This window comes from Martes martes, assembly GCF_963455335.1.
Source record: "Martes martes genome assembly, chromosome: 10".
Lineage (NCBI taxonomy): Eukaryota > Metazoa > Chordata > Mammalia > Carnivora > Mustelidae > Martes > Martes martes.
The window spans coordinates 14,171,226-14,179,979 of record NC_137898.1 but is presented as its reverse complement, the minus strand read 5'-3'; the positions used below and the strand labels follow the sequence as shown (position 1 = coordinate 14,179,979).

At 35.2% G+C, this 8,754-nt stretch overlaps 1 pseudogene across 1 annotated transcript; it reads right to left on the bottom strand.

Moving 5' to 3' along the window:
* Positions 1 to 3,160: 3,160 nt before the first annotated feature.
* Positions 3,161 to 4,101, bottom strand: LOC308351088 (olfactory receptor 8K3-like; annotated as a pseudogene). The gene has a single exon. The product of its transcript is annotated as an olfactory receptor 8K3-like (transcript).
* Between the last annotated feature and the right edge of the window lie 4,653 nt (positions 4,102 to 8,754).

The following is an 8,754-nucleotide window of genomic DNA, read 5'->3' as shown; positions in this document are numbered from 1 at the left end:
CTTTTGTTCCTATAACTTACTCGTTCCAAAACTGGAAGTCTGTATCTTCCACTCCTCCTCACCCATTTTTTCTCATCCCTGTACTCCCCTCCCCTCTGGCAACCATTAGTTTGTTCTCAGTATTCATGGGTCCATTTCTGCTTTTTGTTTAATTGTTTCATTTTCTATATTCCATATATAAGAGAATTCATATAGTATTTGTATTTCTCTGTCTGATTTGTTTCACTTTCCATAATACGGTCTATGTCATCCATGTTGTCACAAATGGCAAGAACTCATTCTTTTATATAGTTGAATAATACTCCACATATATGTAGGTATATATAGAATATATACATATATAATATATATGTATATATATAACGCATATATATACATATATGATAATATATAATAATAATGTGGAATATATACATACATATATATGTATATATTCTACATTTTAAAAAAGATTTTTATTTATTTGACACAGAGAGAGAGACCACAAGTAGGCAGAGAGACAGGCAGAGAGAGAGCAGGAAGCAGGCTCCCTGCTGAGCAGAGAGCCTGATGTCGGGTTTGATCCCAGGATCCTGAGATCATGACCTGAGCCAAAGGCAGAGGCTTAACCCACTGAACCACCCAGGCACCCCTATATTCTGCATTTTTATCCATTCTTCTATCAGTGGCTACTTAGGCTGCTTCTTTATCTTGGCTACTATAAATAATCTTTCAAGGAACATAAAGATGCATATATCTTTTTGAATTCATATTTTCATGTTCTGTGGGAAAATACCCAGTAGTGAAATTACTGGATCATATGGTATTTCTATCTTTAATTTTTAGAGGAAACTCCATACTATTTCAACAGTGGTTATGCCACTTGCGGCAATGTTTTCTTAAGTACTATAGCTTTGTAATAGGTCATGAAATCTGGTGGTGTAACTTTTGCAACTTTATACTCTTTCTCCAAGACTGTCTTTAACTTTCTGGCATTTTGCCTTTCCTACTAGATTTTACAATCAACTTCCATCATCCTGAAAGATAGAAAAACAAAGAAGGAATGAAGAAAGAAAGAATTATTTACAAAAAATTAAGATAATTTTAAAAATAATTTTAAAAACAATCTAGCTTTCTTAAAGGACTGATATCTGTTTTAGAATATGTCTGTGTTCTTTCTTCTAAGATATTCTGGATCCTTTTGTATGGTATATGCCACAGTATGTCTTCCTTTATATCAGCAATGTTTTGATAGTTTCTAACAAGAAAATCATGCAAATCCTTCATTACAATTTTCCCTAAGTATTATACAGTTTTTATTTCCAGTATAATAGATAGCTTAATATTAAATTTTTGCCTGGCTTTTGCTAGCATATAGGAAAAACAAACAAACAAAAAAAAAAAAAAAAAAAAAAAAAAACAAAAAAATGCAACCCTTATCTTTCATATGCTGAACTTACCTACACCAATCTTACAAAAGCCACTTACTCTTTCTAATGTTTCAGCATGAAGAGTTGCTTTGAATTTTTAATGTACACAATTAGGACTTCTGAAAATCACCACACTTCTATTTCTGCCTTCCCAAGTATATACAGGTATACAAATTATCACTTAGAAGAATCTGAGCTGCCAAACCACAAGGGGATAAAATTAAAGTATTATTAAGGCAGATATTCTTGATTATTCATTGATGTGTATATTCCCTCCATAAAAAACAGTAAGTGCCATCTTCCCTATGCCATTTGCCAGTGGGATGAGCATATTTATTTAATATTAAATATAAAATGCCTTTTAAAAAAGATTATCTAAGCAGAGATGTATTTTAAACAAAATAAAACTTGTCTTTCAAAAAACCAGCTTCTGGTTTCATTGATACATTCTACTGTATCTCTGGTTTCTACCTCATTGATCTCTGCTCTAATCTTGATTATTTCCCTTCTTACATGTGGGGTTGGTTTGATTTGTTGTTGATTCTCCAGTTCTTTAAGGTGTAGAGACAGCTGGTGTATTCTGGATTTTTCAATTTTTTTTGAGGGAGGCTTGGATGGCTATGTATTTCCCCCTTAGGACCGCCTTTGCTGTATCCCATAGGTTTTGGAGTGAAGTGTCTTCATTCTCATTGGTTTCCATAAATTGTTTAAGTTCTTCTTTGATCTCCTGGTTGATCCAAGCATTCTTAAGCAAGGTGGTCTTTAGCTTCCAGGTGTTTGAGTTCCTTCTGAACTTTTCCTTGTGATTGAGCTCCAGTTTCAAAGCATTGTGATCTGAGAATATGCAGGGAATCATCTCAGTCTTTTGGTATCGGTTGAGCCCTGATTTGTGACCCAGTATGTGGTCTATTCTGGAGAAGGTTCCATGTGCACTTGAGAAGAATGAGTATTCTGTTGTTTTAGGGTGGAATGTTCTGTATATATCTATGAGGTCTATCTGGTCCAATGTGTCATTCAATGCTCTTATTTCTTTATTGATTTTCTGCTTCGATGATCTATTTCTGAGAGAGGTGTATTAAGATCTCCTACTATTAATGTATTCATATCAATATGACTCTTTATCTTGATTAATAGTTTTCTTGTGTAATTGGCTGCTCCCATATTGGGGGCATAGATATTTACAATTGTTAGATCATTTTGGTGGATAGTCCCTTTAAGAATTATGTAGTGTCCTTCTGTATCTCTGACTACTTTCTTTAGTTTAAAATCTAATTTATCTGATATGAGAATCGCTACCCTGGCCTTCTTTTGAGGCCCATTGGCATGAAAGATGCTTCTCCATCCCTTCACTTTCAGTCTGGGTGTATCTTTAGGTTCAAAATGGGTCTCTTGTAGACAACATATGGATGGGTCCTGTCGTTTTATCCAATCTGCAACCCTGTGTCGTTTTATGGGCGCATTTAGGCCATTCACATTGAGAGTGATTATTGAGAGATACGTGATTGTCACCCAAGTACTTGGCAATGTGAGAATTAATCTCCTACTGAAACCGTTACTCTTACTCTTTACTTCTTACTGAAAACAAAGTTGATAGCAGAAGGATGATCACTATTGAAACACCTATAAGTTGAAAACAGGAAAAAATATTTCTAGTTTTCTATGGCTATTACACATTACTGCTTCCTAAGCACTGTGACATATAGGCAGTAGTCTATAACTTAATTTATTGTATACATAGTCTATAGTGAATTCTATATAAGTAGTTTGTGCCAATTTTTCCATATCCTATGCAGGGAACATTTTACCTCTTTGTTCCTCAAGCTGTAGATCATGGGATTCAGCATAGGTATAATCAAAGTGTAAAATACAGAGGCGATTTTATCTATATCAAAGGAATGACTGGTTTGAGGCTGCAAATACATGAAGAATAGAGTGGTGTAATATACAAGGACACTGTCAGGTGAGATCTACAGGTGGAGAAGGTCTTGTGCCTGCCCTCTGCAGAATTCATCCTAAGGATGGCCATTAGGATCAGAATATAGGACACAAGCACTATCAGAAGAGATGAAACCAAATTAAAGGCTGAAAAGATCAGTATTATCAACTCAATATCACGTGAGCCTGAGCACAGCAAAGTTAACAAGGGAAGACTATCACAGTAAAAATGTCTAATGACATTATGGCCACAGAAGGATGATGTAAAAATCTTTTCAGTGACTATCACAGAAAGAAAAGCACTGTAGACATAAGGGATGACTACCAGCATCCAGCACACCCTTTGTGACATAGCAACTGTGTAGAGCAGAGGGTTACAGATGGCCACATAGCGGTCATAGGCCATTGCGGACAGAATGAAAAGCTCACTGATGATGAACAAGATGAAGAAAGACAGCTGTGTAGCACACCAGTTGTAGGGGATTGTATTTTGGTTAGTTACAAAATTTACCAGCATTTTGGGTCCCACAGCTGATGAATAACCAAGATCAATGAAAGTCAGGTGTCTGAGGAAGAAGTACATGGGTGTTTGGAGCCTGGAATCCACCTTGGTGAGGATGATCATGCCCAGGTTGCCCACCACTGAGACTGTGTAGATAATGAGGAAGAACCCAAAGAGGGGAGCCTGCAGCTCTGGACGGTCTGTGATTCCCATTAGGATGAATTCTGTTAGCACTGTTAGATTTTGTTTGTTCATCCAGGCTGTTAAGGAAAATTGCTGTGGGAACAAACATCACAAGAGTCATTGGGTTTCATCTGTTCACATTTTAGGAGGCAAAGCCATTGTGGGTAAGATAAATCCAATTTTTTAGATGGGTTAATTTAAAATAAGACTCACCTCCATCACTGAACCTGGAACTAATAGTATTCCCATTCCACTACCCATTTTTAATGCATTCTTGTTTCACTATGCTTTTATGAATTTAAATATTATTTAAAGATTTTTTATGATGATACACAACAATTTAGCTACTATGCAGACATTTCTAACATGCCCATGCTAATGCACATAAATAAGTGTTATTTTTTCTAGAATAATGTATCTGAGTATTTAGCACTTTGTTGTGGAATTTTTCAGTTTTTGATCTGTGATATGTTGTACACCAAGTAAGGCCTGCATCTACAAGTTATTTAATATGGAAAACAAGAATTATCTAACATTCCTACCTTTGCTTTGACCCTAGCACTAATATCTCTGAAACGGAAGGTTTAATTGTGTGGTTGTATTTTCTAGCACATCTTAAGACAAGTAAAAATTATTAGAATGTATTTGCTAATATACCACCTAAAATCATCCAGCAAACTCTATAAATATACTTACTTAAGCAAGAAAGAGAACTATCACTCTAAATTAGGGGATCCCATTTCAAATGTTTCAGATGCTGGCAAATAATACTGCATGAAGTACATGAGTGAAAGAGTACTAGGGAACAAGGTGAAAGAGATATGGCATGATTCATTGTAAGTACTTTCATTTTATTCAATTAAATGACATGGAGCAAGGCAAATGATTATTTTATCTAAATAAAGCCAACTGGATATGGCACGAGCACAAATGGGGTATATTTACTATATTTTACTTTGATTGTTATTCTTAACACTTTGGTTTCATCTTCAACCCACTCTACATAGATGTTCTGTGTTAATACATTTTATTTAAGGTTTGCACCTTATTGATCTATACTTTTCTAACTCCTTTCTCCTTCAGATTGTTTTTAAAGACAGGTGCTTCCAAACTTTCATAGAAAATAAAAATCAGGGATGCCTGTGTGGCTCAGTTGGTTAAACAGCTGCTTTCACTCAGGTCATGATCCCAGGGTCCTGGGATCAAGTCCCACATCAGGCTCCTTGCTCAGCAGGAAGCTTGCTTCTCCCTCTGCCTGTTGCTTCCCCTGCTTGTGCTCGCTCTCTCTCTCTCTGACAAATAAATAAATAAAATCCTTTTAAAAGCACCCATATTATTTTACTAACTACTCCAGATTCTAAAAATGTGAACCCCACTGCAGCTCATCCTTAGAAGATAAAATCATGATTTAAAAAAGAAAGATACTATAATAAAAGAGACCCAGAACATATTCAGGCTTATAAGTTCATCATATCTATATCTATATCTATATCTATATCTATATATCTATATCTATATACACTTTTTCTCATATATATTCCATAAACAATATTAATATGTCATTGATATCAAATTTAAAGAGTATAAGAACTACAGGACAGTTTAATTTTGGAAAATTATAATTAGAATTTATATTACCACAATGAGTTAGAAAAAATTGAGCATTTGAATAGATGAAGAATTAATACCAGTTAGAATGGACAAAAGCAATAAAAATTAAGACTAAAAGGGAAATGCCATGATGATAGAATATCTAATAAAAACTACACTGTACCTACTCTTAAAAGGTGAAAAGTTAACACTTTTTTGGGAAATATTGTAGAAATCCTAAACAAACTGGTAGAAATACTATGTTCCCAGATACTGCATCTAGTGTTATAAAAATGTCAATTTGCTAAAATTAGTCATATTTGTACAATGCTTTTATGGTCAAAATCTCACAAAGGGAATGTGTAGAAGTTGACAGTGATTAAAAATGTATCTTAAAAAAGTGCAAACTATAGGGTGCCTGGGCAGTGTTCTTCTGAAACTCTGGAGTTCTTCTGAAACTCAATTGAGTGAATATTTATTTATGTGGCCCTCCTCCCACCAGTCCTACCCAAGCACTGCCTCGAAAGAAACAAGGAAAGTGAGCATCAAACCTGACTCCTATCAGATGGAAGCAGAAACTCCAGAGCTGTACTAGGACCTGGGGGATGGGCATGGAGTCCAAGGATGTCCTCTTATGCAAATGAGAACACTCAACCTCAACTCAATATTCTATAACAGTTTGTAAATAGCCTCAACTGAGATAAACAGGTTGGTCATATTGAGAACATTGCACATGTATTAAAAGGAGGGAGAAAGAGAGGGAAAGGAAAAGGAGGATTCTAAGTTGAGCTTGCAAAAATGCTTACTCCCACTTCACGATGTTTATTGTCTAAAATCTCAATATAAATGTAGAAATAATAACAAATAGAAATGAGGTCCCTTACCACCTTCAAATAATATACTCATAGTGGTAAACATATATCATTACTCCAGAAGACCGAGTTATGAAGAGAGATGATCTACATGCTTTATGTAATGTACTGAGTCTGGCTTTGGTGACTATACTCATATCGGTCACTTAAATGGAAGACAGAGATCCAAAATCATCACTGCAGCTGATCTAATAATCAATATAATCAATGCCATCTATTCACCTTAAGTGGAGACTGTCTTCTTGTTCCTTTGTGTGATTACTAGACCTGACTGCTGTCAGAAGAATTTATGAACATCTCCTCCCTTTGAGACACTCCCCTGAGAGTATGAACGCAATTCTTGGTTATTCCCAAAGCATCTGAGAGCAAGAAATGATGCCACTGGTCTTTGCTAATTATTCAGAGTAACTGATTTCCCAATTGAGGAAATATATATGTGTGTGTGTGTGTGTGTGTGTGTGTATATATATATATATATATATATATGTGTGTGTGTGTATATATATATATATATATATATTCAACCGTTTTCTTTATTTTCATTGTATTCACTCAAATATCTGGATCTAAGTAGATCATTTCTCTGATACATAGTATAATCATCTATGAATTACATAAAATTTCAGTGTTTTCCACAATGACCTCTTCCATATTTTAAATTTGAGGATAAAGACAAAAAACCTATTACACATGACCTATAGTGTGTTAAAAATTCAGGAATATTTTCACTAACTGTCAAAAAATATCCTCAAGAAAACCAGTTATTTTCAAATAAATATTTTCATTAACTGCAAAAAAAAGTTAAGAAGGAATAAAAATTATGAATATATGTATAATGTTATGTTCCTTTTTTTTTTTTTACTTAAGGGAGTAAACTGAGTAAATGAACCCTAACACAACATCCCATGTGCTTGCTCATCATAATTCCACACATGTAGCTCCTCCACAAAAATTGATAAATGTTCTTAAAAAGAATTACAGCTGTATAAAGTAAATATAATGTATGCTTTGAAGTGCACACACAGGGTGTTATATAACTAATTTTACTTCAAGATTCTCCCTCAACTACATGTTTTTGAATTTTATTTTTTACTTATATGTCAATGTTTTGCTAGTCTCTGTTTAATAAAATTTCCATAATCTGTCTATGACCCCATTTACTATAGGTTTGCTGTCATAGTAACAGGCATTTAGTTAGTTCCCAACTTGTGACTTCTACATGCCTCACTACAGTTAATGACTTGTGTGTGCGGTCCCCACTGACCCATGTATGAATATGTCATAATATCTCCTGGGGCCCTGCTTTGGGGTAAAATGAGCACATTCCTTTATTTACACAAGGATGGATCTATTCCAAGATTTCTTTTATCCACATACATTCCACCATCAGTACATACCATTTCATACTGTGGACATCCAACTTATGAATATATATTGCTTGAAGGAATGGTAAAATTTGTAGCAAATAATTAGATATATTTTATAGAGCTAATATTGTTTTCTTTGATTTAATACACTATTTTTTAAAGGAACCCAAATATTCATCTCAATTTGAAATGGAAAAATACACTAAGTATAACCCAAGTCAACAAAGAAGTTCAGGAATAATAATAGAGATAGATACACATCAATTTTTTTTAAAGATTTTATTTATTTGTTTGACAGAAGGAGATCACAGAGAAGCAGGCAGAGAGAGAGGAGGAAGCAGGCTCCCTGCCGAGCAGAGAGCCCAATGTGGGGCTTGATCCCAGGACCCTGGAATCATGACCTGAGCAGAAGGCAGAGGCTTAACCCACTGAGCCACCCAGGCGCCCCAGATACACATTAATTTTAACATAATATTGCTATTTGAATGTCTATGGCGGTGATAATGCAGATGAAGTAGTTGTTGAAGTGACCAAACATTGACACACACACCTGGACATATACCTTATAGCAGAGTGGGTGGGAGGAGACTTTCAGATCCTTTTTCCTCCTGGGCATGTGCTTAGCTAATTTCTCATCCTCCTGGTGGGTGTGGAGAAGTTGCTGAGCTGTAGCCTCCTGGAGGGACAGCCCCTCCTTGTGGGCAGCCAATCTCCAGCCCTGCTGTGTGCTAGTCCTGAGTGTCTCCCACAGTGCCTTTCTCTTTCAAAGTTTGTAATTCCCTATGGTTTGAGCATGAAATGCAGATAAAATTCTGAAAAATTGTGAGAGAGGAAGCAAACAAAAAGAAAAGTGATTACAATATAAAGGATGATGTCACAGGTATTAAGGAAATGTT